Source organism: Falco punctatus (genome assembly GCF_963210335.1).
Source record: "Falco punctatus genome assembly, chromosome: 6".
NCBI lineage: Eukaryota > Metazoa > Chordata > Aves > Falconiformes > Falconidae > Falco > Falco punctatus.
This window is the reverse complement of record NC_137585.1, coordinates 33,540,244-33,567,747: the sequence shown is the minus strand read 5'-3', so window position 1 is coordinate 33,567,747 and position 27,504 is coordinate 33,540,244. Positions and strand designations below refer to the sequence as shown.

Below are 27,504 nucleotides of genomic sequence, written 5' to 3'. Positions count from 1 at the left end.
CAGATCCAAAAGGTGGCTTAAATCATGCTACATGCAGTGTACCCAAGAAGATGGTGCTTACTCCAGGACACACTACAAGCCACTCTTCCAGCCTGAAGTGATGCAGGATGATTGTCTCAAGAGCAGGGAGGCTTGTGCTACTACTGAGTGGGGGCTTGAGTAGGTGCACTGGTTTCTACAAAAGTGAAGAACTTTAGCTGGAGGGGTTCAGGCAGCACCCTCAGTAAAGATAAAAGAATGGGGGATAGGAAAAGAAACTGGGCTTTGCTTAGTATATCATGGGACTAACATGAAGATATCTGAGGCAAGAAACATTGCCTTCTGGGCTTGATCATGCTGTCTGGATTATGGGTAAAGAACTGGAGATGTGGGTGTTCAGAGTGAGTTGCCAGTACACTTTTATCTAAGCCTTGGCAGTTCCAGAGATCATCAGTAGAAGTTAAATTTATAGCTGGACCGTCAGCCATGCATCACAGACAGACTCTAGGAGCCTGGTACAAATGACACAGGTAAGGTTTTTGTTGTAGGGATCATGGTGATGATGGGCCAAGTCCTGTGAGGGAAGATAGTCCTACCACATGTTTGTATACTGTTGAGCTCTGATGCTGGCTGGGACTTCTAGGAGTGCTGATAACTATGATGACAAGCTCCTTCCAAATTAACTCAAACTGCAGAGTTGCCTGTAATCTGTTCTGTACAGAAAGCCTTATGGATCTCTGCCAGCATGGAGGGGACTGAAAGGCAGCCTGGGTCCCTTAAGCTAAAGCTAAAGCTAAAGGGAAGCAGAAAAGTTTAAAAATATCTCTACTTTGTCTTTCTCTTCTCTCTCTCTCTCTCTCTCTCTTTGCAATTTAGTTAGACTGTTATGCTAAAAACTCCTCTGAGGGGAAGGGAAGGATGGAAGGGGAGAGAACAGGACATATCCTATTTTCTGACTGAAATTGATAATCTGATGGGAACTTCTGAAAGATAACAATGTAATGGACAAAACAAATGTACTGCATCTTTTTAGGACATAGACATCAATCATGTGGTCTCTCTGAATATTTGTACTGACAAGTAAGATATCCACTGTCAATCATGAGAGGGTGTGCAGTGGAACAGCATTATAATGGAATGGTGCTTGGTCCGTGCTCAGGTTTGTGCTGAGGGCTGGGAATCAGGTGGAGCAGCAGTGCCCTTGTCCAGTTTGTTATAAAGAACTTTCTTCTGCCCCTGGAGGCTGCCAGGAAATGGTTTTGTCTCCTGCTATCAGGGAACAGATAATACACAAAGTGCTGCAGTGCTTCTGTTTGTTATTTAAGGAAACACGTAAGTGCTTCAAGTGTTTGAATAGTACTCTATTCAATGCATGGTGACAATGACAGAGACTGGAGAACACAGTTCAGCGGAGCAGAGACAGTGGGTGCAAGTCCAGCCTTTTAGTACAGACTACATCTACTTGCATCACGAAGCCATAAGCACTTCCCAGCTCTAGGCAACATCAGGTAAAACTAGGCAAAATCAGGTAAAAAAAAACCATCAGGCCAAACACACAATGCTTCAGGGCAGTCTGTCTTGCAGGCTTCCAAGTTAGGAAGTTTTTAGGCAGCTGGACTAGACGATCATTGTAAATCCCTTCCAACTAGAACTATTTATCCTATTTTATATGTTAAGTGTCTGGTGTAGGCATCTATGTTTACTTTCAGTATTTTTCATCGCTGGACAAGTGTCTTGCTCCTTCGTTTATGGGGCAGGAAGCATTGTGGATGGCTGTAGCTCAGATGAAACAGTTCAGCTAGCTCATAACTTCCTCAGGGAAACATGCACAGAGCAGACTGAGCAAGCTCTTATTTTTCTCTCTTGGCTTTTCCTCACAGGTGCACTAGACCCCTCTGAGTGGCTATCAAAGCAACAACAGCTTTCCTTCTCCCACAGAAAAAGCCTCCTCTGTGTAAACAGACAGGAGTGGTTCCCACAAGGCAGGTCTGAAAGCAGAGGTGCATATGCAAGAAAGGATACCAAACACTTGGTATTACTCTTTCTTCATGCCTCTGCAGGAGGCACAAGACATCACTCAATCACCTGCATGATGTAGCTTTATATGGCATGTCTCACATTGATCAGATCCAAGGGAGAGGGATTCCTCCTGCAGATGATGAGCTGGGGTACCAAGGAAAAGCTGTGAAGGGACACTGAGGCAGAATGAACAGCTCTGCTCACTCCCATCCCAGCAATTCTATCTCCAGTTCATCTCCCATCTCACAGTTTCTGACAAGGTCTGTTCAGACTTCTCATGGTCCTGCCCTGACTAGGAGTGCATATGTAGACAGGAAGACCACAGTATAAGACGTCTAGCTGTTGCATGTGCTTTCTCCATGTTGTGTGAAGAAACTGGAAGGCAAATGCCTTAGTAAGTACAGATGTCTGCATGGAGCACCTTAAGTAAAAGACATCCTACATGTCCTAATGTTGTGGGGATGTGGATATTTGGATAGAGGACAGTCTGATTAAAAAACGTTTATATATATATATATATATATATATATAAAGTTTTTCATGTCTTAGAATGCCTGAAACAGCTTTAAATGCCTACATTTACAGGGACAAAACACACCTTATCATACAGTTTACAGGAAGACTCATTGGGATCTTTGTAGTCTCCACTGACTACACTACAAAAGCAGCACACATACAGCAAAGAATATATAGAAAGATATCTAAGGGAGCCACATTTTACATTGAAAATTCTAGTTCTTTCATGACTGAATTTAATAGAATAAAGCTGAGCTCTTTGGTTATGGACATCCTTGTGTAAAATAATAATGCTACCTGGAATGGCAAAAACTGGATCTCACTTATCAACTGCTTGCAAAACAGCTACGATAAATTGAACTTTCTTTTTTTTTTTTTTTTTTTTTTTTTTTTGTCAGGGAAATTCTAGAACTTCTTCTGGCTGAAGTAGTTTAAGTACAAAGGTCTGGACATGAAGTCCACTGTCCATGGACAAATCTGAGTCTTTAATTTATGTAGGCTATTAGTATTAGAGTAGAACTATCTGAGACAAAAGACCCATCTTTCAGTCTCTCATGATAAGTATTCATACATGGTATGGAACCATATATATATAGCTGGTCCAGCCCTCCACTTCCCGTACATGTTGAGTCTATATTTAATAATGATTGAATTCCTCCCTGGATATACTATTCAAATTGTCTCCTATTTCTGTTCACCTTATAGTTGTTTTTTGTTGCAAATATCCATTACCAGCATGGCCAACTGACTTTAGGTATTTGTTGCTTGCCTCTTTGCATAGGCACAAGGATGGGTTGGTTAAGAAAGTCCTCCTTCCTGTTTTTCTTTGTTCTTCTTCTAGAGACTTGCAAAAAGAGATCTTTCCTTCGAAGGTCTCTTTGAGTTGAGTGGATAGACAATTCAGACCCAGTATTCCAGTCTTTCATGAAGGCAGACTGATGCTAGAGCAAATGACTTCTCCTATGCCCCTCAAAAGGAAAGAAGCAATCTTCCCAGTTCAACCTTATGTCTAGGCATGTTTGATTTGCCTTCTGACTGCACTAAAACCATCTTTAAACAGTGTATAATGAGCACAGTGTGGCTCTGCTGTCTTGTAATGCTCGATTAGTTTGCTAACAACTTGTTTGAGCAGGCATGTGTGCTGCTTCATGTCTTTAAGATTATGCCTGAGCAGGAAAAAAACAAAAAGAACAAAAAACCAAACCACAATTTGCCTCCTGTTACTCCTACTCTAGCCTTCCTCTGGAGCATTGTCTCTCTCTTATGTCTGTCTTAATTAGATCATGCCAGTCCTAATTTGAGACTGCAGATTTTAAGCAGGGAGAGAGGAAGGAAACACACAGACAATATACTAATTTTAGACAGAGACAAATGTGCCTTTTTCCATTAGGGAGCGGGAAGGAAGGAAAGCAAAGAAAAATAAAACAACCCCCTCTAAAAAAAACCAACAGAAGAAAATCTGCAGATGGAAATTGTATATTGTATCTGAAGTGGTGATTCTATCAAAGAGCACTAGGAAATTCAGCTGGAGAGAAGTCTACAGCCGAGACAGCGCTCTGTTACCAGCCCTGATGGCCCTCTGGCTCTTCTCACTCAAGATGCGCTACAGGATAGCATTGCACATTTCCATTCAAGTATGCCCCAAACATTTTTATAGCATCAGAAAGTACAGGAGAAAACAGCATGCATTTAGAATCTATACCTTCTCCCCTGCACAACGATACTAAAGCTCGATGTTACTTCTAGCTATTGTCTTCTAAAGGATTTCTCCAGTGTAAGTAGTTGTATGTGTGTATTTAGGATAAACACAAAAGTTCAGAGTTCCAGACTGTGGAAATTCTTTTGTATAAGTGTGGATTTAGAGGATGATGCCTAGCACATGCTGGATGTAAACAGCAGTTCACCACCAAGCAGACTTTTGTTACAGCCTGGGGGAGGGGAGAAAGCCCTCAGAGTGATAAATAAGGATTTGTGCCAGGTCTTGAATTGGTTTTGAATAAATTCACTCTGTGACTGTGTGCATGAGGAAGGATATTTAAGATATGTGATTGTTGTTTATTACTGTAATTTATTTATTCCTTCCTTTCTCTGGCTGCCTCCTTGTATTGATGTAAATTATGCACATGTGGAATTTGGATCTGAAGAAATACTCAAACAAAGGGGATTATAGTTTAGTCCCCCAAAATGATTCCTCCTTCATATTCACCTTGCATTTTTCCACCTCATATCTCATCACAGAATTGTCAGCTCTGAGCCAGGATATTCCGTGCTGACAAACCTGGGTGAATGTCTGGAGATGGAGTGTGGTCCAGCGTATTAATAAGAGAGATGACATTCAGGAACATTTGTAAAAGTCTATTTTTTGCAGGTTACCTGTGCAGAACAAACTGGACTTGTGGGGGTGGGGAATGAGGCTGTATGTCATCTAATTTCAGTCTTGTCCTTGTCCGCAGACAAATTATCCAGCCACCGAGTATGATGGATTGAGCAGGTGATGTCTGCTTTTGCCCAGGTCAAAGAGGAAGCCACACAAGAGAGTCTACTTGCTCACAGCTAGCTTGGTTTTACACCAAGAACCCTTCTTTGCAGTGGATGCAACTGGGAGGCTAGGTGTAATTCAAGAAAAAAGATAGGTAAGGTAGAAATAGTGCCTGCTGTAGACTAACAGGTCCTACATTTCTCTGTTTGGTTCTCTTTATTTAAGAGGATGGCTTTCCTGTTCAGCCCAAAGTGAGCTCACACAGTGAAGAGGTAATGGAATAAAAGTGAGTTTCAGCAACTTAACATGCTAATTCACAAAAGCTCAGCCCATGGTTAAAGCACCCTGCCAGGGACTCAGCGGTAGATCCTCCGGAGGCCATTGCACAGCCAGGAGTAGCTGGGTCACAGCAGATGCTGCACTGCTGGCAATTCTCTTCTTTAGGGAAGTTGTTAAATTAGGCTTCTTTTCAGTTGCTGGAGTTTTGTGAAGGGCTGCATGGAAAACAGCTCAAGGGTGTTCCGCTGGCTTTTCTTATTACTTTGATTTGTAGTTTAGCAGACTCGTCAGATTCCCAGGTAGCAGCAGTTTCTTGTGCCATTGGTAAGGAAAAAGTGACCTTTCCTACCCACTGCAGACCTTGCTGCAGTCACTTGTACTCTTCTCACACCCTAAGAACAGAGCAGCCCGACACCCTCTGCATGGGACTTCACCTCTGAGGTCACTCCCAAACATGACTTTTCTGCTCATTAAATAAAAGTACTCACAAATGACATATAACAACAACAGAGGTCAAAACTTCAAACATAAAGGCAAATCCCAGTTCCCCCCTCAGTTTCCTGTGGGCTTTGCTGTCTTTTCTGTTGGAAGGTTGCTATGTGTCAAGCAAGGTACAAGTATTACTTTAATATTCTCAGCAAAGCTCATAAGAAAAGCTGTTTATCCACTAATAATCCAAAAGAAAGGAAGGGAGTTGGAGAGGGAGGAGAGGAAAGGAAGGAAGCATAAAGGGAAAGACAATATCTATGTTTTCCTCCTTCTTTCTCCTCTTTGCAAGTTTTCAGCAACTCATTTGCAAACTCCTGCAATTTTTCTTAGACCAAGACAAAAGTTTTCTTCATACTCAGATGTCAATGCTTTTGAAACAGAAGGCTTTCCCTCACCCTGACAGAACAGTGGTCAGGAACTGCCTTCTTAAAATACCATAGAGGTCTTGAACTAAACAAATCAGTTTTGTGTAAAGTCTCTCGGGTGTGTAGGGTCATAAAGAGAGGGGAACTCAAAACCAAAATGGTAGAAGACATTAGAAAACAGTAGGACAGAACGGGGTCCAGGCTTTGGTGTTACCGAACCTGAGAAAAAAGAACTTTACAGAAAACAGACAGGGTCTGTGTTGACCAGGTGTCCCAATCTGTATCTTCTACCCAGGACCAGCTAGAAGTCACCACTGCACTGGGTGGACTGTACTGTACCCATAGTATCAATTCCAAGCTGGCTTCTAAAAATAACCCTTAATGATCGGGCATGGGCCTTCGGTTTCCATCCTCTAAGCACTGAAGGACTACTACTTTGACCATTTATTCTGACCTCTGAAATACACAGAAACATTTTTTTCTCTCCTCAAAGTGGGTTAGGAAAAAAAACCAAAACAAACAAAAAAAACCCCCAGACAGATTCTCTCAAAAAGAAAGTGAAATATGCTAACTTTCTGGGCCTGTCAGTTCCTTTGCTTGGAGTATGCAAGCACTATGAACGACCTGGTGACTTCTGCCAATTTAATTTGACAGGTACCTTCTGTAAGACAGTTGTACACACAGTGGTTTTTCTGACTTCTGTTTTGGGTGCTATTACATGGGCTGTGTTTCACCATGACCTAGCTGAATCCACATTTTACAGCTGTTAAAGCTAGTTATTCTGCTCATGCTTTTAATTTTGCTCTATACTTTTGGCTTAAAGCACACCAGACTAAATCAAAAGAAACAAAACACACCTAGCAAGACTGCACTATTGCCTTTATTTTCCTGCCAAAGCTGAAAATTGTCCTTGCATTGTATGTGTTTTACCCTCCTCCATCCTCTTCGTAAGGAAGAAGCTGCAGATGAGCTTCAGACTCTTCTCCGAGCTGTGCTGAAATCTGCCTCCCTTAATGAGCAGACTTTTGATTCTTCTAAACACACCACAGCTTGGCCCCTGTTTTCTTTGACACTTTGCCAAGCCTATTACACATGTCTGAGCACCCAGGGAAATAGAAGAATTATGATTTCCATTTGGCTTAGTCTAATTTTCACTGGCTTTGAAATACAGCAATTGCTTTTCTTTTGTTTTATTTTTCCTTGTCATTTTGCTGTTTTCCTTTCTTTTTCTTTCAGAAAAACAGAACAATAAAAAATTACTAAAATGAAATCCCCTTTCCCTACACTGCTTTTTCACAAAACAAAAACTTATTTGTTCCAGAAAAAGATTTCATTATCTGAAGAGTTCTTTTGCAGGAAGGAGTGTGCTAATGAGGTCATATGTAATCAGAACATATGGAATTGTCTTACTATTATCTCCATTTCAAGTGCTTTGGAAGGAGGGTGACCGCAGGGCATGTGTGCGTGTGAAGGGGGACAGTAGAACTTTCCTGTACCATGTGAGTAGGAAAGCACGTACATGCTGAAGCAAAAGCATTTGCTTTTCAGGAGGACCTGTACAGGCTGGAGGAGTAAGTTAACAGGAACCTTCTGGAATTCAATAAGAACAAATGCAAAGTCCTACATTCAGCAAGGAATAACCTCTTGCAACAATACAGGCTAGGGCTTGACTAGCTGGGGAGCAACTCAGCATGTGCTTGGAGGGGAACATTGCTGGACACAAGCAATTCAGGAAGTTTCTGGAATTACTTGGGCTAGTTTATGCATGGATGTCTTGGACAAACCGACAGAAAAGATGCTGTGCCTTGTATGCTGCTCAAGGGTAGAGAACAAATGATCAAAACAATGAAAGCATTTTTACGATGAAAGCTGCCATGATTATAAGGTGGAAAGCTGCCGTGATTATAAGGCAGTAGCTTGCACGTTCACAAGTGATGTGAAGCAACTACCACCCTGTACTTCATGAAAGCATACTTCAGCTTGTTCAGGGAACGGGCAGAAGGATTTCTTGGGAGGTAGCCTACCAGGGCAAAGGGCCCTGGGAATGCTGACTAGTCTTTCAAGACAGCTTCTTACAGCCCAAAACTGGTCTGTTCCAATTCACAGGAAAATGAGCAAGGGTGACAGGAGGGTGGTATGGCTACAGTGGGAATTTTTGACTGAGCCCAAACAAGAAAAAGAAACATATGGAAGTTGAAAATGGGCACAACAATCCAGGAAATATACAGAAGAGTAGTATGCAGAGAGGATGAGGAAGGCCAAAACTTGCCTGAAACTGAATCTGTCAATTAATCTGGAGAGTCCCATTTTACTGGCAAACTCTTCTCTGAGGCTTCCCAGAGAGTTATGCTCAGAGTAGAGTCTGGGTAGGAAGGAGGGGGAGCAGCATTATCCACAGCAGAGGAAGACTGAGATAAGGACCACTAAAGCAAAACAAACGTATACAGCCTGTGGGTCCTGATGGGGTGCTTGAGGGATTGCTGAGCAGGCTGACTGATGTCTTTGCAAGGTGACTCTATCATCTTTGGAATGTCATGGTGATCAAAAAGTATTCCTTAAGATTGTAAAAAGGAAAGCAGCACACTTTTTTTTTTTTTCTTTTTGTAAGAAAAGGAGGAAGAAAGGTCGAAGGCATTGCAGGTCTGTCCTTAGTCTCTGGAAAGGTTATGGAGCAAACTGTCCTGGAAGCCATGCACAGTCATAGAAAGAATGAGGTCAATGGGAACAGCTAGCACAGATTTCCCAAGGACAAGTTATTCCAACAAAACTGATTGCTTTCTCTGATGATATATAACTAACTATGAATGATGGGTAGAGCACTAGGTGTTGCTCACCTTGATTTCAGTGAGGCTTTTGACACTTTCCAATAACATCTTTACAGAGAAATATGGTTTGGATGGATGACTGAAAAAAACATGTGAAAAACTACTCAGACTGCTGAGTTCAGTTTAAGTGTCAGCTGTTCAAAGACTAGTTGGCAGGCAGTTACCAGATATGACTCTTGAGGGTCAATAATGGGGCAGATGCTGTGTAATATTTTTATTAATGACCTCAGCAATGGGTCAGAATTAACTTTTGCTGAGTTTGCAGATGATGATAAATTGTGTAGAGCACTTGAAACACTGGAGAACAGAGCTGTCGTTCATAAGGGCCTTGATAAACTGGAAGACCAGTCAGACAGAAGCTTCCTGAAGTTTAGTAAGGGCAAATGCTTCATTCTGCATTTGAAACACAACAGCCCAATGCAACAGCACAGGCTGGGAACTGACTGACTCAGTGGCAGCCTTGCAGAAAAGAATTTGGTCTTGATGGACAGCGAGGACAAGGTAAGTCAGCAACACATGGTAGTGAAGGGTAACCAGTTCATAGGTAAGGTTATAGAGAGCCTGGTTTGTTTAACTGGGAGCAAAGGAAGGGCAACTTGAAGTCTTCCATTAACTAAAAGGAGATTGTAGAGAAGTATGTGCTGGACTCTTCTCGGAGGTGCCCAGGAAAAGGACAAGAAGCAAGTTGCAACAAGAGAAATTCCAGCTGGACTGAAAGAAATTAGATTTCATGGTGAGAGAGGACAGATGGCTGGAAAAAGTTTCCCAGAGAGGTGTGTGATCTCCATCCTTGGAGGTACTCAAGATTTTGACTTGACACATCCACAAGCAACCTAATCCTAGTTTACCCACTGAACTGAATTATTATATGCATCTATGATTTTCAGTGCTGCTGAAATTTTTGGTCCTTGGAGGACAAGCATTTATATGGGATTACCTCAGCTGTGCTCTTCCTAGTTCTCAACCCACAAAATATTTCCCCTAGCACACTGGTGGGACTTCCTAGAAGTAAGAGGTTTCCTTGAAAGTAAGATCAAAATCTACATAAGGAATTTGAAAAGATACACCAGTTCTTCATACTAAAAGGGAACTCAAAGGATCATATTCCTTATAAGAATCTTTTCTACATACTTGATTTTATCTTTCTCTGCATTCACTGGATGTTCAAAGGAACACGACACACACGAACTTCTCTTCTCGCTATGGATTTCTCTTGAGTGGACGTGATTTCAGAATGAGAGAACCTGAATTTCTGGATCCTAACATCATTATGTCCGCTGTCAAAATGTCACAGAAGCCTCAAGTGCTGATAAGAGCCTGGGGTGACAGAAGTCAATCTTGCTGGTTGTTTACTATTCCTACCAGCAAACACAGTCCCTAGGCACTTTTTGTAAGGATTGTCTTCTGGTCTAACTACTGTCAGACTCTGACAGACTAGCAGCTGGTTACAAGTTATTCCTCTAAGAAACTATGGCTACTTCTGCTTGAGTGAAGGGTTTGGTACAATAGAACTGGATCAACAGATGGATGCCGTTAGTGCTGAGGCTCCTCATTTCCACTACATGAATCTGATGCTCCCCTGGTCTGAAGACCTGAGTGTCCCTGTCATGCATATGTGTTGAAGCTGTCCAAAGACAAGCCTTCCCACGACCCTTTGCTTCCTTCTTTATGAGCCCATCTATGAAGCATCACACTATCCTTTCGGATTTCAGGCAGATGGTGCTGATATATTAATGTTCCTGACAGCTGTAGTAAGGATTCCCATATTTAAAGAAACCTTATTCTCCTTCTGTTTGTGCATTTCCAAGTGACATCATAATATTGCTCTCTAAACTCCCTGATTCCAGCTCATTCAATGTTCAAAAAAGGTGTCACGGTGTGGAGTATGAGGGATGACAACAGTGGTCTTAACCCTATAGCAGCTACTCTGGGACAACACTCAAGAATACTGGTACTGCCTGTCTTCCTTTGGCATGGAGAAATACTGGAATCTCTTGACACTGTGACTGCTCTGGTTCTGGGTCTGGGAGGGAAACTCTGGCTGGTGAAGCTGAATTGTCCTTAGGGGACAGTACAAACAGCAGAGAAAGTCTTTCAGACATGGTGGTAAGTTTGAGGTCCTGAACCATGAACCAGCACTGTGTCTTCATCACTATTGGACTCAATTTGGTGAGGCTGTAGCTGCGTTAGAGTGACTGTTGCCCTGTGGAGTCAATACTTTTCCTGATAGAGTAATTTATGTGTAGGCAAGACCACCACTGTCAAAAAAGGTGGCTGATACTTCAGGGGTATTTTTCAAGCCATTTCTTTTCAAGTGAATGAGAAACATCAACAAGACTATTCAGGAATTTAGTCAGATGCAGTTAGGTGAGACAAGTGCCGATGAGCACAGGCAATGTATTGAACATTAAGTGACATTCATCTTCTTGGAGTGATATAGCCAGTTCCTGAAAACATGTGGAGGTAGTGCTATCTCAGATTTACTAAGGGGTTGTCCTATTACAAGGAGAGATACTGCTTTTGTATGACTGTAATTGCTCTGAGGAGGATGAAGATACAGCATCAGATTGAAAAAAAAAAAAAATCAGGAAAGAGAAAAGAGAAGAAAAAAATAAAGATTCTGGTCATTGAGTCATGCATCAGGAGGAGCATAGCAGATGCCAGGCATGCAGCCTAATACCATGCCTTGGCTCAGGAGGGGACTGAGAAGTGCATGTTTAGTTAGGCAAGGCATGGGACTACTGCTCTACTGTTACTGAACAGAAGCCATATGAGGTCACTGGTGAAGGATCAGTGGCTAGGAAATTATTTGGCCCACACTGGTGCACTGAGGATGGATTGTGGCAGTTGTCTGATTTCAGGTTATTGTCAGCCAGCCAAATGCACAAGTCCTCTAGAAGGAGACGAAGGATTTAAATATCTCCTGGTGGCTTCTGATTGCTTATAACTTTATCAAGTGTGCAAGTACTCTGCAGTAATCAGGAGCATAACAGGAGGCATGCACTGATCTCATGCCCCACTGTCTATATGAGACCCTCACCCACCCACGTTGCAGACAAACTCCCCTTGGGATTCCCAACTATGTGATGTTAATCAAGAGTCAAACCACATTCTGGAATGGGCTGCTTGCCTGTGTGCCCAAGCTGGTGCTGCTGTGCATCCTTAAGTAGGGGATATTAATGGCAACATATTGGGTGTGAGGCAGTGATTTTTCAACTTTGGCCACTACATTTTCATCAGCAGCAGGAGGAGTGTGATTCTCAGAACATTTATTTAGTCTCCTTACCAAGCAGAGCTAGCTTCTTTTCCAGGTGCTTAGACTACTTTGCCTATTACAGAGAAATACTGTGTCTAGCTGTGTCTTTGAGGGCCTTTAACCACCAGTACTCAAAATCAATACTGTATGTCCACTGTAACATTACATGCTAAAATAAAAAGGATAAAAAACCCTGAGTGAGATGATGTGATAAAGAATTAGACAGCAGTGGGGGAGAAGGAATAACCAGGCAGGTAACCTCTGCTGGAAACTAAACTTGTAGGTCACCTATTAGTCAGCTTCACCGCTCCTGGTTTATTACCATTATATTTGCATGGAGCTGGTGGGTGTTTTGTGTGTGAAAATGTTGCTTTGCAACAACAAAAACTTGCCACAAACTAAAATTCACCAAACTTGCATGAAAAGAAGAGGGGGAAAAACAACCTGTTCTCAGGGAGAATTTTTTTCAGCTGACTTTATCCTAGACAATTAAATTCTTGTAAGAAGAGACCTATTTTGCTCCACAGGGGAGGGAAAAAATATCCATGCCGTAAAATATGGTGAAGGCTGAAGAAAATTGAGCTGAATTCACAAAAAAGTCAAGCAAAGGGGTCAAGTGAAATTTCTCCATAAAGTATTCATTTCTAGCCTTTCTGCAGAGCTTCAAACAGTGCAGAAAAAGCTCTGATGCCCTATTACCCTTAATTCAAATTCTCTTTTCTCATCGGCTCATTTCCCACAATGGTGACAGGAAGCTTTTCTCAACAATTAAAAAAAAAAAAACAACGAAAAAACAAAGAACCCAACAAACAAACATATCAAATCCCCAAAATTGTCCATTTTGATCCAGCCTACCCAAGGGCAAACAAAACCAAGGTTTTTTCTGTTTCTGCTTGTATGGAGCACAATTTTCTCCTGAAACAAAACAAAATAAAATAAAGACTATATTTGATGGTGATTTTTCAATCTTTTTCTCCCCTGTTTTTAAAAAGCAAAATCAGTTCAACACAGATACCCTTCCTAGATACTATAGACATACCCTGCCAAGATAAGCAGCCTTTCTCATCTCTGAGCAAATATCATTTAACTCCCTATAATCCAAAGTGTAGAATCAAAGTTGGAGCTGCAAATAAGGACTTGAAATCCTTTCTGTTCCATAAAAGAGGTCATTTATTGAGTGTAAGAGTGGAATTCCTGTGCCCAGTATGTAGAGCCATTGAGGATTAGATGTCATCCTGAAATGAGTTTTCAATACCTCTCCACATAGCAAGCTGGGGACTGACTTCTGCAATTTCTTCAAGCAGTGATCCAGCTGCAGTAACTGACAGTCATCGTAACTGATTAGTCAGATAACACTTCTGACAGTCTTATCTGTTCAGAATAAAGTCAAGAAAATACCATGGTTCATGGCCGTGTCTATGGATATTCACTTTTCTCACAAGGTCCCCTTTGCAAAGTAGAACAAATTTATCAGCAAGCATAAATGCGCTATTCATGCAGAAAATGCTGGGGACAATACGCTCAGTAAAGCCTAGCAAAGCTCTCTTGTCAAGGTTAGTAATTCAGAAAAAAACTATGAGGCAAGGATGAGCTGCCTGCAACAGGATAGATTAAAGCTGGCTGCAGTAGCCTTGTTTTAGACCGCTGAAGGTAAAAACCGTAGGCAAAAGAAGACTTCAGACATGGCTAAAGTCTACCCTCTGGAAGTCCAAGGTAGCAGTTCTCCTGACCCCACTCCTTACTTCTTCCAGAGTCAAAAACTAACATTTTGTGATAGCTACACCCAAGACAGCCTCCAACCACATCACCCGCAAGTCCTTCTTTGTTTGCAAACAACAGGTCCAGCAGGCACCTCCCCTAGCTGACTCACTCACCAGCTGTGTCAGGCAGTTATCTTCCACAGGCTCCGGAACTTCCTAGACTTGTTTCCTCTTTGCTGTATTGTATTTCCAGCAGACATCTGGTAAGTTGAACTCCCCAAAGAGAATGAGAGTTAGTGATTGTGAGACTTCTCCCTGCTGCTGATAGAATATTTCATCTGCTTCTTCATCCTGGTTGGGTGGTCTACAGACTCCTACCATGATACCTGCCTTGTTGACCTTCCCCCTCATTCTTATCCACTCAACTCTATTGTCAGCATCATCAAGCTCTAGACAATCAAAACACTCCCTAACATACAGGGAAAACCCACCACCCCTCCTTTCTTGCCTATTCCTTCTGGGGAGTTTATAGACATCAGCTGCAGCACTCCAGTTGTCTGAGTCATCCCACCATGTTTCTGTGACTGCAACTCTAGCATAGTTTTCTTGCTGCGCAGTGGCTTCCAGTTTGTTGCCCCTGCTGTGTGCATTGGCATAGATGCACTTCAGCTTGGCTATAATGCTGCCACCTTTCTGGGGAAAGAAGCCCTAATTCCTATGTGATCATTCTCAGGCACTTTTGTTTCTTACACATCAATAACTATTGCATATTTGCTGCCACATGGCTCTCCATCCCCTGCCTCCACTGAGATGACAGACTGAAGGACCGCACCATTCCTCAAACATTGTCATGCTGACCGCAGGTATTTAGCAACTCTGGTTTTATCCCTTTCCCCCTTTAAATCTGGTTTAAATCTCTTACAGTGATCCCTAACTCCTGTGCAAGGATCCTTTTCCCCTGTTGGGACAGGTGTACCCCATCTGTTGCCAGCAGGCCTCCTGCCATGTAAACTGACCTGTGATCAAGAAACCCCAAATTCTGCCTCTAACACCAGGCTCGGGGCCAGGTATTGATCTGCTGGCTCTTCCTGCTTCTTCCCTCATCATTCCTGGCAACTGGAAGGACAGAGGAGAGCATTGCTTGTGCTTCTGATCTCCTAACCAGTCATCCCAAGGCCTTGAAATCTCTCTTGATTGCCCTTGAACTTCTTGTTGCAACTTCACTGCTGCCTGCCTGAAAAATCCATAATGAATAATAATCTGGGGGCTGTACCAGGGATGCAGCAGACTTCCCTAAGAAGTGGGTCTGGTCTGCAAATTGGGCTTTCTGTTCTCCTCAGGAGAGAGCCTTCTATAATAATGACCTGTCTTTTTATCTTTATGGAAGCAGGTTTGACACAGGGCATATACTGACTTAACCTCGGCAACACCTTCAAACTAGATGAACCATCGTCCTTGTTATTGCTCAGTTCCACTTGCAGAACCTCACACCTATTATGCAAGGGCACCTGGGAAGATGAGGTGGTCACAGAGGAGACATGGTTGCTGCACTATGCAGGAACTTGTTGCCGTTCCCCCCCATTCCTTAAGCCAATGCATATAGTGTATACATATGCATATTGTATACATATAATATAGTCAAAGATTAAGAAGGGACCGTGGTTCTTGTCTCCATACACATAGTAATGGCACAGAGACTGGTTTTGTCACCAGCAAAGGTTGGTGGCACCTGCTGGCATGATCATATCCTCTGTTGGGCCAGGGGTGTTGTGTTCTAGATGCAAAAGGCCATGAGACAGGTACTAAGCCAAAGTTTGCTCCAGCTGAGGAGTGTGCATGCAGCTAGCTCAACAAGGAGAAGCAAGCTCTTCATGGGATAGACATACATCTGTACACACAGGCTGGTTCTGAGCTTGGACAGGATCCCTGCATACTGACAAAGAGATGATATGGCAGTCCCGACAAAGAGCCAGCCACACATGCTTCAATGGCAGCATGTTGGGTGGCCCAGCAAAGGAGAGCATCAACCATCTGTGTGATATTGTCACTTCCAGGAAATCCCATGTATAGAGGAGACCTATGGTGGGTCAGTGCAGGCAACAAGGGAATTAATCTGTCAAAGCCAGAGTCCCCCCCATGAGCAGCTCATTTAGTGTTGCCAAATTAGAGCTGTAATCAAGTACAGAAATCCAATAGATACTGTTCCCCCTGCTTGGCTTTGCATTTCAGGGAGCACCTCTCTTGCTGTAAGGCACCGTACACCTCATGTCATAGTCCGCATGGCTTCACAGAAGAAGCTTTCTCCATTGTTCAGCTAGAGTGCTTCGTGTTCTCTTTGCTTGGTCTGAAGAATATCAATTACCAGAGAAACATCCTCAGACCTGATTTGTGGATCAATGAATACAAATATCTGCCTTCCAGGCAGACCTATGTGGTGACACCATCTCTGAAGGTTTCTCACAGCCTTCACATCTTCTTGTAGCTCTTGCTCTACAACAAAGCAGCTACCTGAGCAATGGGAAGGCATTTAGTTAACAGTGTGAAAAAGAACAGAACATGATCAAGTCAGGACAAGAGAAAATAAGGCGTGCAGCAAAGCACAGGTTTGGAAGTGTATTCTTCTTCCAAAGCTTAAGAAAATACAGTGGTTTATCATCGTGCAGCTCCTTTCCATGGCAAAGGGGGAAGCCACAGCAGGCCAGCCAATGATTTCTCTCCCTGGAGTGGCAGTCGATATCGTGCTTCCATATCAGGCTCATTTTCCATCCACAGGACTTCTTATGAGCAGCCTGTGGCTTACCAGTGTAAGCAGGTCTGGATCCCACTGCCAACAGCACACTGATTTCACCTGGAGACTTGCAATCTACACAGTGGACGTGCCTGGTTTCAAAGCTGTTCAGAGTACAGATAGAACCAGCATCTCATATTATTAAAGCAATACCTTTCTGGTGTGGAGCTTTTTCCAGGCAGGTTCAAAAAGTGGAGAAATTTTTCACAAGCTTCCTGTCTCCCTTCTAAATACAGAAGTGTGCATGGTAATGTCTACTGATGAAAAGAACATGAAGAAAATGTGTGCAAAGATACTGTTTGTGAACTGGTACCAGTAGCAGCAAAGGCTATGTGCTAAATCCAAACCACTGTATGTTAACTGTTCACTTACAGCTCATGAACACTAGGGTTTAAGAGCTAGGTTTGATTTGTGGACTCATGGTGATAGTCCAAGAGCTGAAGTTCAGAAGGGGCAAGATTTACATTTAAGGTCCAGTTCTAGGAGGTGGAAGCTGGGCTGTGGTATGTAGACCTGGGGTCAGAGTTTGCCTGCAATGCTCATAAGCGTTAGTTAAGCTATTCTAAATGTCAAGCCACTGTCTAATTAAAAATCTTAATAGAATCATGGAATAACTTACATTTGAAGGGACTTCTGGAGGTCATCTGGTCCAATCCTGACTTAAAGCAGGGCCAGCTTTGATCAGGCTGCTCAAGGCCCTGCCCAGACTAGTTCAAAGTACCTCCAAGGGAGTGTGAGAAAGGAAAGGCAGATTTGTGCTGGGGGATATGAATTAGCTTTTCAGAAACTGTGTTTGGGAGAGCAAGGGAAGGAATAGAGGGCATGAGCAAGGAAAAAAAAAAAAAGAGCATGCTTTTGTAATTGTTTGATACATGCAAAGGGTGAGGTCCATTTTGTTTGCTTAATGGGGATGTAGCTATTTGAAATTTCGGAAAACATTTTTGTGGCAAATAGCACATCACTAAGTATAAACAAAGCCTCAGGTCAGCATACAGCTTGCTCTTTTGCCACCTCTTCCTAATACCATTGTCTAAGAGAAAGGAGGAAAAAGATACTTGGATAAAAGAATAGATTTGGAGTTCTTCCTCTTCATTGCCTGTTTGAGTGATTTCATCTGTTAGAGCTATGTGAGGTTGGTAGAAGGCAGTGTTTCCAAATATTTTCTTCCAGAAAAGTCTAAACTTAGAATAGAAAACACTGTTACTTCATGGTATGTCATCAGTGACTTCGTTATGGTCCTACAATGTTTTACTCAGTACATCAGTGCTCATCTCATAGCTGCTCACAACACAAGGATTCAAGTCCTTTAGTGCTGCCCCTTTGCAAGAAGCATTAGATTCATTAGAAGCATTGCTAAATATATTAAGATTAACCTAAAATCTCAAACAACAGGTAGTATTGGAGGTATTGTAGATCTATCCAGAAAAGTGCCAAAGTAGTCATTTGTTTCATCCAGCAGGCATCACTGAATTAGGCTGACATATATTAGCTCATTTATAGTTCAGTGGGGGATGCAAGAAACCTCCCCAATTTCTCAGAGCTGGACTTGGGTTCAACACAGCAACTGCAGCTACAGAAAAAAAAAAAAAAAAAGTCTTCAAAAGAGACTTAAATTTAGAGGAGGTTGTGCTATGGAAAGGGGGCTTTGCTTTGCGAGTGCTTTCACTCATTATCAATAGAAACATCAGTTCTAGCCATCCAGCTTTCAATACAGGGACAGGCTTAAATCTTCACCACAATTGGTCTCACCATATGCAGGCCTCTCCTATCTCCTCTTGTAACTGATCTGAAATCAGACTTTAGGATAATTGAAAGAATAACTGTAAAACACTGAGATTTCTTCCTTGTAGGATGTAGAAGAAGTTGAAAAGATTGTGAGTTTATACTCAGCAGTAAGTTCTCCAACCTCCTGTCAAGTCATTCATCTCCAGTCTATTCCTCCAGCAAGTGGTAACTACACAGATGATCCACGTACGCCCTTGTGCTCACTTGCTATGCGCCTTGTAAGGCATTTGTCTCTGCCTGCTAACAACAGGTCTTCTAGCATTTCAAGGAATAGACACCGGGAAAACTGAGAGCAGAGGCTAAGACTGTGACCATTCAGTTCATCACTTTGGAGCTTGAAACTAAGAATATAACCCACAAAAGTCATCCTTAACAAAAATAGACCAAAACCCAGGAGTTACAAGTTCCAAACGATTGCTTAAAAATTCAAATCTACAGCTACGTTCTGCTTTCATGGTTTTCTTCCAGGGAAAATGTCAGAAGTAAATAGCAAGTATTGAAAACTACCTTCCACATTTTATTTCCAGCCTCAGCCATTTGGGTACTGGTCCATATTTCTGCCAGTAATTACTTGTAAATCTTCCAAGATGGAAGAGCTACAAAGAAACAGGTGTAAGAAGAAGGCATAATGGTAAAAAGCTTACTTGGCCCACCTTGGATTTAGAAATTAAATTTCCCCTAATCACAGTATGCAGTTAAGTCACTGTTTTCTTATGCCAACTGCACAACCAGAGGGATTGTATAGCTTTATCCAGGCCTTATTCATACCCAATGGTTGTGGTGGATTTGTCGTTTCAATTATGCATGCTCTGAGAGTAGAAAGCTGAATTCATAATGAACTTCCAATGCCATCAAGGAGAAAATCAACTTCATGTGCTGAAGTAATGTGCAGAGTATTTTTGCCTTATGCCTGCCTACAAAAACATTTCCAAAGACAGCAGGAGGGAGATAAGTCTCATATGTATAGAAAAACAACAGTACACTTACCGCGTCTCTCATACGCATCCATCGTTGCAAATTGCCTCTATAAAACACACTCCTCCACCTTGCTGAATAGCCAGCTCAGCCTTCCTTTCCTTCTCAGCGGGTAACAGAACCAACTCCCCCACTTCTTCACCCCTTGTCAGTTAATCATGATGACCCAGTACCTCCAACAGAGATACGTATCATTTTCAGAATATGGTGTTCAAATGTGTCTAACAGAGAAATTCACTTTAGCCTCCACATAAGACTGAAAGATTTTAAATATCGGAAAGGTGCATCTTTTGATTATAACCCCTCCTCTTAGAGCCTCACTTTCCATCTGGTACGGTTTCCCCTACTCCTGTCCTTCACCTTCAGCAGCAAGCATAATCCCAGTTACTTCATTGCAGTAGAATTGACTCGGTGATGGACAAGCATAAAGTAATTATCAGGTCAAAGTAAAATTTGGGATTATTTCAGTTTCCACACAAAAATCCATTTTCACAATGGAGGTTATTGACAGCACACATGATATGCCAAAGAAATTAATGTAGAAAGAACCCAGAATAAGCTAGATAAATCTCTGCAGCAACATCTCTTCTAAAAGCCTCTAATAGAGAGTAAACTTGAAAACAGCTACTGTCATGTGTTCAAAATATGTTCCACATTTGTCCTAGGGTTTGCTTATTGAGAGGGGTGGGAAGGGGTGAAAAAGCACTTTCAAAATGCTTTCCATTCATGAAGACCATCCCATACAGCTATTCATTCATTGAGACTTTTGGTGTTTTCCTTTTTACCTAGTGAAAACAAACTCATCACTTCTCATTTTTATCTGGAAGTTTTATTGGCCAGAAATGTGACAGTTTTCTGAGGCACTTTGGACAGCCATTACGTTGCTGACAGATGAAAATAACAGTAAGTTATAGAAGTACCAAAATAATGTGCAACAATTAGCTAGCTTTAACTATCACTACATACTCCTTAGTTTGTTGAGTACCCTCTTACCTCCCCATCTTACAGAAGGAGCAACAGCACAAAAGAGACAAAACCTCCTCACCCAAAGTTGTAACAAATTTGAAATACAGCTTCAATTTGAACCCAGGACTCTGATGTGACCACCAGGCTTCAAAATACCTGATTCCTCTAAAGGAAGAAAGAAAAATTTAAAAAAGACCCCAAACTCTCACTTGGTCACTCTAAAATCCAGTTAAAAGGCTTTCTGATGCCGTAAGGACAGGACTGAATAGCAACATGTCCATAAAGCCTTTTGTTTTCACACTGTAAGATTTGATTCTCAGCTTGGTCAGCCTGATGGCAAGCAAAAGACCATTTATCTTTAACAATTGCTTAGTGGCCTGCACAAAACAAATTGGTTGTTATCTTGATCTTACATGGAATGGAAATTGAACAAATCATTACAACTGTGAGAATAACTTACAGTGATTTATAGACCCAGTGAATCAAAGCTTTTTTCTCCTTGCAAAAAAAAAAATCAAGGCTTGCACTGAAGAGGAATTCATTGGAATGGAACACACCCCATTTTTGCTCAAATGCAGGTCTTTTGTTTAGATGTGTGAAGATTTATGCCTATACAATGCAGTATAAATATAAGCAACCAAGTTTCATCTGCCTTTGCCAATGAACTTGATAGCCACTTTAGAGGGGAGCAATGAGCTTATATTAATTTCAATAGAGCCTGAAATTAGCCATCCAACAAGAATTGTTCTCATGGTGTTGATATTCAGCATTTCATGACTGATCAAAGATGTCAAAACGATAAAGAGAGTCTCCTTCTGAAGATCTGTGGGTAAAGTGTGCTGTTCAGGAGCATGATATTAAAGCATCAAGATTAAAGTGGCAGATGTTTACTTTTTACCCAGAAGTTCTGCAAAGCACCTTGAAATATTTGTACTTCCTTCCTGTAACTGGAACTGAGATAAGCTTTCAAGTCTTAAAATTGAATTTTCATCCTCTGGAGGGCTTTAGAGCACCATCCATTTTTTACACTGTAGAGAGAGGGTGCCTGTGTCAATCCATTTTTAATAGCTGTGATTAGTTGTGTTTCTTGATTCAACAAATAGAACTCATTTCATTTGGAACGAAGGAGCAAGAAAGGGTAAAGAAAATGTGCTAAGAACCTTCAAGCCTTTCATGGGCCACGTGAAAGCATGGCCTTAGGTCTCCCAGTACCTTTGTTTTCCATAGGTAGGATGAAGGTGCTCAATGCTTTTATATCTTACTTCCCAAAGGAGAAATTATGTGCTTCACTGTGCGAGAAGTGCCATTCTTCCCCTTTCTTTCTTTTGTGCCTGACCCTGAACTCTGTCCAAGAAATCCTGCTTGCTGTTATGTTCAGGCTACATCTATAACAGTATGTTCATGTATGCCCAGAAATTTTCAAGATCTGGGGCCTGGCTGTTTATGACTATAAATGGTCAAGATGGTTATTCCCTGGCAAGTCTTGACCTGTGCAACTAGTTCCCAGGCATGGTTGGTCTGACTCTAGCCAGGCCTCTTGTACAGGTGGTAAAAGCTGGAAGAAGTCCCCTAGGAAGTTTGAGTGTCTCATGTCATGGTGAAAAGGGTAGAGATGCTTCAAACTGGATAACTCACAGTTCATTTGTGCGTATTCATGAACCCTAGCTGTAGAAAGAGTTAGTCAATTGCTGTTTTCAAAGATGAGAATGCCTGAGAATTTGAATCAGTAGATTATAACCATTTTTTCCCAATAATAAATAAGTCAGTTGCTCTTCCTCAGTTTAATTTTTGCTCTTTTGAGTTACCATTTTCTAAGTGTAATGCAATAAAGAAATGGCAAAAATAAGGCTCGACACTTGTCTTAGAGTGGTCAGACTAGCATTTTACTAAAAAGATACTAACTTCTTTTGAGACCGATTGTAGTGGTATGAGGCCTTCAGGTCAAAGAAATTCAAGACTGAAATCACCAGCACTATTTCATTTATCTTAGACAGGACAAAACCAAATTCAGAGTGTGCCAAAAGGTGCTAATTTTAGTAGCCTTGCACATCCAAAGAGCAAACAGCTTTCAGTTAACCAAATGTGTTCTTTCTTTATCAGTCATCAGCACAATGAAAGGAAGGATGAAACAATCTATCTGCCAGACCAGACATACTGAGGCTACAGGCACATGTAATACAACCCAAGGGCAAGTCCCAGGCTCAGCAATGTAAAGAATCAGCAATCACAGCCTGCCACTTCCACTATTCCGGAAAGCAGTGGTGACCACCTGTTGACAAACTGGAAAGGATTCAGAGAAAAAAATGTAAGTCTATTTCAATGATAGGATATGTTGCCTCCTAGTAAGATGTTTAAATATGTGCGTTATACCTGGGTCATTAAAAGAGTTGCTAGATCATAACTTGGAATTACCTAATGGGAGAATAGGAAAATGTTCTGACAGTAAAAGGTACAGTCATGTGTCTGGATATCTGACTGCGCTGGTTTTGGCTAGGATAGAGTTAATTTTCTTCATAGTAGATAATAGGAGGCTGTGTTTTGGATCTGTGTTGACAGTACAGAAATGTTCTTGTTACTGTTGAGCTGGGCTCACATAGAGCCAAGGCCTTTTCTGCCCCTCACCCCACCCCACCAGCCAGCAGGCTGGGGTGGCACAAGAAGCCGAGAGGGGACACAGCCGGGACAGGTGACCCCAACTGACCAAAGGGATATTCCGTGCTATATGGCATCATGCTCAGTGTATAAAACTGGGAGAAGACAAAGGGTGGTGGGATGTTCAGAGTGATGGTGTTTGTCTTCCCAGGTAACTGTTACATGTGACGGAGCCCTGCTTTCCTGGGGATGGCTGAACACCTGCCTGCCCATGGGAAGCAGTGACTGAATTCCTGGTTTTGCATGGCTTGCATGCAGAGCTTTTTGCTTTATCCGTTCAAATGTCTTTGTCTCAAACCACAATTTTTCTCATTTTTACTCTTCCATTTCTCTTCCCCATCCCACTGGGGGTGGGGGGTGGGCGTGGGTGGGCTGAGTGACCTGCTGTGTGGTGCTTAGTTGCTTGCTGCAGTTAAACAATGACTAAAGCTGAACACATTCAGATTAGAAATCAGGTATACTTTCAGAACACTGTGGTGAGGGGGACAATCTGCTGAAGGATGTATGGATAATCTATAAATTGAAGTTAAGATGATCTAGCCTTAAAAATAAGAGTCAGCCAGAAACAATGATTCTGATGCACAGATTTCTACTTAGAATCATAGATTCGTTTAGGTTTGAAAGGACATTTAAGATCACCAAGTTCAATCATTAGCCTAGCACTGCCAGGTCCGCCACTAAATCATGCTTCTAAGCACCACATCTACAAGTATTTTAAATACCTCCAGGGATGGTGACTCAGCCACTACCCTGGGCAGCCTGTTCCAGTGCTTGACAACCCTTTCAGTGAAGATTTTTTTCCTAATATCCAATCTAAACCTCCCCTGGCACAACTTGAGGTCGTTTCCTCACTTCGGAGAAGAGACCAACACCCACCTCGCTACAACCTCCTTTCAGGTAGTTGTAGAGAGTGATATGATCTCCCCAGAGCCTCCTTTTCTCCAGGCTAAACAACCCCAGTTCCCCCAGCCGCTTCCCATAGGAATTGTGCTCTAGACCCTTCACCAGCTTTGTTGCCCTTCTGTGGATGTGCTCCAGCACCTCAATGTCTTCCTTGTAGTGAGGGGTCTAAAACTGGACACAAGATTCGAGGTGTGGCCTCACCAGTGCCAAGTACAGGGGGGTGATCACTTCCCTTGTCTGGCTGGCCTCACTGTTTCTGATACAAGCCAGGACACTGTTGGCCTTCTTGGCCACCTGGGCACACTGCCAGCTCATGTTCAACTAGCTGTTGACCAGCACCCCCATGTCCTTCTCTGCCAGGCAGCTTTCCAGCCACTCTTCCCCAAGCCTGTACTGTTGCATGTAGTTGTTGTGACCCAAGTGCAGGACCTGGTGCTTAGCCTTGTTGAACCTCACACAGTGTGCCTCAGCCCATCGGTGCAGCCAGCCCAGATCCCTCTGCAGAGCCTGCCTGCCCTCAAGCAGATCAACACTCCCATCCAACCTGGTGTCGTCTGCAAACTTCAGGAGGGTACACTTGATCCCCACATCCAGATTGTTGGTAAAGATTCATAAACAGAACTGTCCCCAGTACTGAGCCCTGGGGAGCACCACTTGTGACCGGCCACCAACTGGATTTATTTCCATTCACCACCACTCTTTGTGCTCATCCAGCCAGCCATGTTTTGGCTCAGCTATACATGCCTGTCAAAGCTGTGAGCAGCCATTTTCTCCAGGAGAATGCTGTGGAAAGCTGTGTCAGAGACTTCAGTAAAGTCTAGGTAGACAACAGCCACAGCCTTTCCTTCATCCACTAAGTGGGTCACCTTGTCATAGGACATCAGGTTAGTCAAGCAGGACCTGCTTTTCATAAACCCATGCTGGCTGGGCCTGATCACCTGGTTGTCCTGTGAAAGCCACGTGATGGCACTCAAGATGTACACCTGTGCAGCAGGCCTAAGGTTAGGATCAAAAGTAGCCTGGTAAATGACTGAGCAAATGCAAGTGTCTTCCTCCTGAACAAAAAGACACATGCTGACTGTCACTGGACTGTTATACAAAATTAGCTGTTTTCAGGGACCCTTAAAGTATGACCCACCTGACAAAATGTAGACATCTAATATTAATATCTACAAAATGTAGACATCTAATGGTAACCAATATCATTGTGAGAGTATTTTTGTCAGCTTTGAAAAGCGGTGCCAACCGGGAAACATGCAATGACACCCCCCCCAGATATTATCCCATCTCTAAAATAAATGGAAAGGAAGTGGATTCAGGGAGCTACAGTTCTGTCAGCCTTCTTTTAGTTTAGGGGGGGACAGTAAAGTAGACAGAGATTCTTCTTAGTCATGCCCAGTAACACTAAAAGAGGCAATGAGTACAAACTGAAATATGGAAAATTCAACTTAAACATAAGAAGAAAACAACTTTACTGTGAGGATAGTTAAACACTGGGACAGGTTCCCCAACAGAGGTTGTGGGGCCTACATCCTTAGGGATATTCAAAACTGTCCTGGTTTCGGCTGGGATAGATTTATTTTTCTTTTCAGTAGCTGGTACAGTGTTGTGGTTTAGGTTTAGTTTGAGAGTAATGTTAATAACACGCTGATGTTTTCAGTCATTGCTAAGTAAAGTTTAATACTAAGTCAAGGACTTTTCAGTTTCTTCGACCCTGCCAGCAAGAAGGCTAGAAGGACACAAGGAATTGGGAGGGGACACAGCCTGGACACCTGACCCAAACTAGCCAAAGGGGTGTTCGATAGCATGGGATGTCATACTGAGTGTATAAACTGGGAGGGTTGGCTGGGGCCCAGGGATCGCTGCTTGGGGACCACATCAGTCAGCGGGGGTGACCAGTTGTACATCGCTTGGGTTTTTTTGTTCCTTTTGCATTTTATTCCTCACTATCTCTCCTTTTCATTACAATTGTTGTTATTATATTTTGGTTTATTTCAATTATTAAATTGCTTTTATCTCAACCCATGATTTTTAACTTTTTCCTGATTCTCCTCCCCATCCCACTGTGGGGAATAGGAGTGAGCAAGTGGCTGCATGATACTTAGTTGTCACCTGGGATTAAACCACAACAAAGATCCATCTGGACATGGCCCTGAGCAACCTGTTCTAGGTGACCCTGCTTGAAGGGGGGGGTGGGGTGGACTAGTTGACCTCCAAAGACCCTATCCAACCTCAGCTATTCTGTGATTCCTTAACTCGGATCCAGCATGTTAGAGAAAGACAACAAAGGTTTATCTGGTCCTTGGAGTATTTTCTCTTTCTGCTCTTCTATGTGGCCACCTGAGACCCTGCCAAGGGAGACCCTAGCCACATAAGGAATGACTACAGAGCTCTGGAGGTGGGAGTGAAGGGCATGGGAACCTAGCTGGTGTTTTCCCCAATCCTGCTGATGAAGGGGAAAGATAAATGTAGGAGCAGATATTTTGCAAGTCAATAGCTGGTAGTAAAGCTAATGTTGCAGGCAGGGTTTCAGCTTTTGTGAATACAGGAGTCCCCTCGGAGGAACAAGGACACCTCAGGAGACATGGGATTCACCTGACAAAACAGGACAAGAACATCTTTGCCAAAAGGCTTTCTAGCCTAGCAGGGAAAACTTTAAGTCAGATTCACTGGAGGGATGAAGTACAAAGAAAAGCAAGGGTGCAGGTAAGTGCCTATAAGGGAGTGCTCAAGGGACTGTATGAGAGAGGAGAATCTCTTTCAAGAGAAATCAGTATGACTGTGGGAGAACTACAGTGTCTATGCAGAAATGCACACAGTGTGGAGCAAAGGTTTTGTTTGCATACAGAAAAAATGCCATACTGTACATAACTCCTCCATACGCAAAATGGCCTTATTTTTCCATGGACTTAGTATTCTCTGTGGGTCTTTGCTGAGGGAAGAGTATTTGTTTGAACACCTTTTTTTGCAGATATGAATAGCAACTATTGCAGTTATGAGATGAAAGTGTAGAGAAACACTGGGGGATGGCAGGCAAGAAGCATACTTGCTATTTGCATCAAGTTGTGTGTTCTGTGCAAGTTATCCTGCTGAAAACATCTTTGAACTGAATCACTAGGTACACATACATTCTGCCTCCATACAATACCTCCCTTGGAGCAACTGGGAAACTAAATTCCTTATAAAAGCTTCATGCTTCTGCTTTGGGAAGACATACTGCTCATACAGGAATATGTAACTTTGGGCTAGATGACTCATGCCTGTAAAAATTCGTAGTTGAAATGCAGATGAAGAGAAATTTAAATGAGAGTAGCATTACTTGCTCTGATAAGCTTCATGTTAAGCGTGGTGATACAACCCAATCCCTCCTAGTTTTCTGGCTTTGCCAGTGTTTAAGCAATTACCTTATATGAATATGTGATATACCAAAAAGTAATATGAACAAGGTTAGCTTAAAAAGAATAGTAGTATTTCCCTTCATTCCTAGCTACCAGTCTCAGTTTGCAGGCAGGAATTTCCAAATTGCAA

The 27,504-nt window shown here is 42.4% G+C and overlaps 2 long non-coding RNA genes across 4 annotated transcripts in view; both read left to right on the top strand.

The window, feature by feature from the left end:
• Nucleotides 1-1,487, top strand: part of LOC308066267 — a 30,003-nt gene extending 28,516 nt beyond the window's left edge. Inside the window, exon 3 of the long non-coding RNA XR_013929091.1 lies at nucleotides 4-1,487. This is a non-coding gene — a long non-coding RNA (uncharacterized lncRNA). The remainder of the gene's footprint in view (nucleotides 1-3) is intronic.
• Nucleotides 1,488-1,531: 44 nt separating this feature from the next.
• LOC308066269 overlaps nucleotides 1,532-27,504 on the top strand; it is a 97,245-nt gene continuing 71,272 nt past the window's right edge. For all 3 annotated transcript variants that reach the window (XR_013929093.1, XR_013929094.1, XR_013929095.1), the window contains exon 1: nucleotides 1,532-26,682. This is a non-coding gene — a long non-coding RNA (uncharacterized lncRNA). The remainder of the gene's footprint in view (nucleotides 26,683-27,504) is intronic.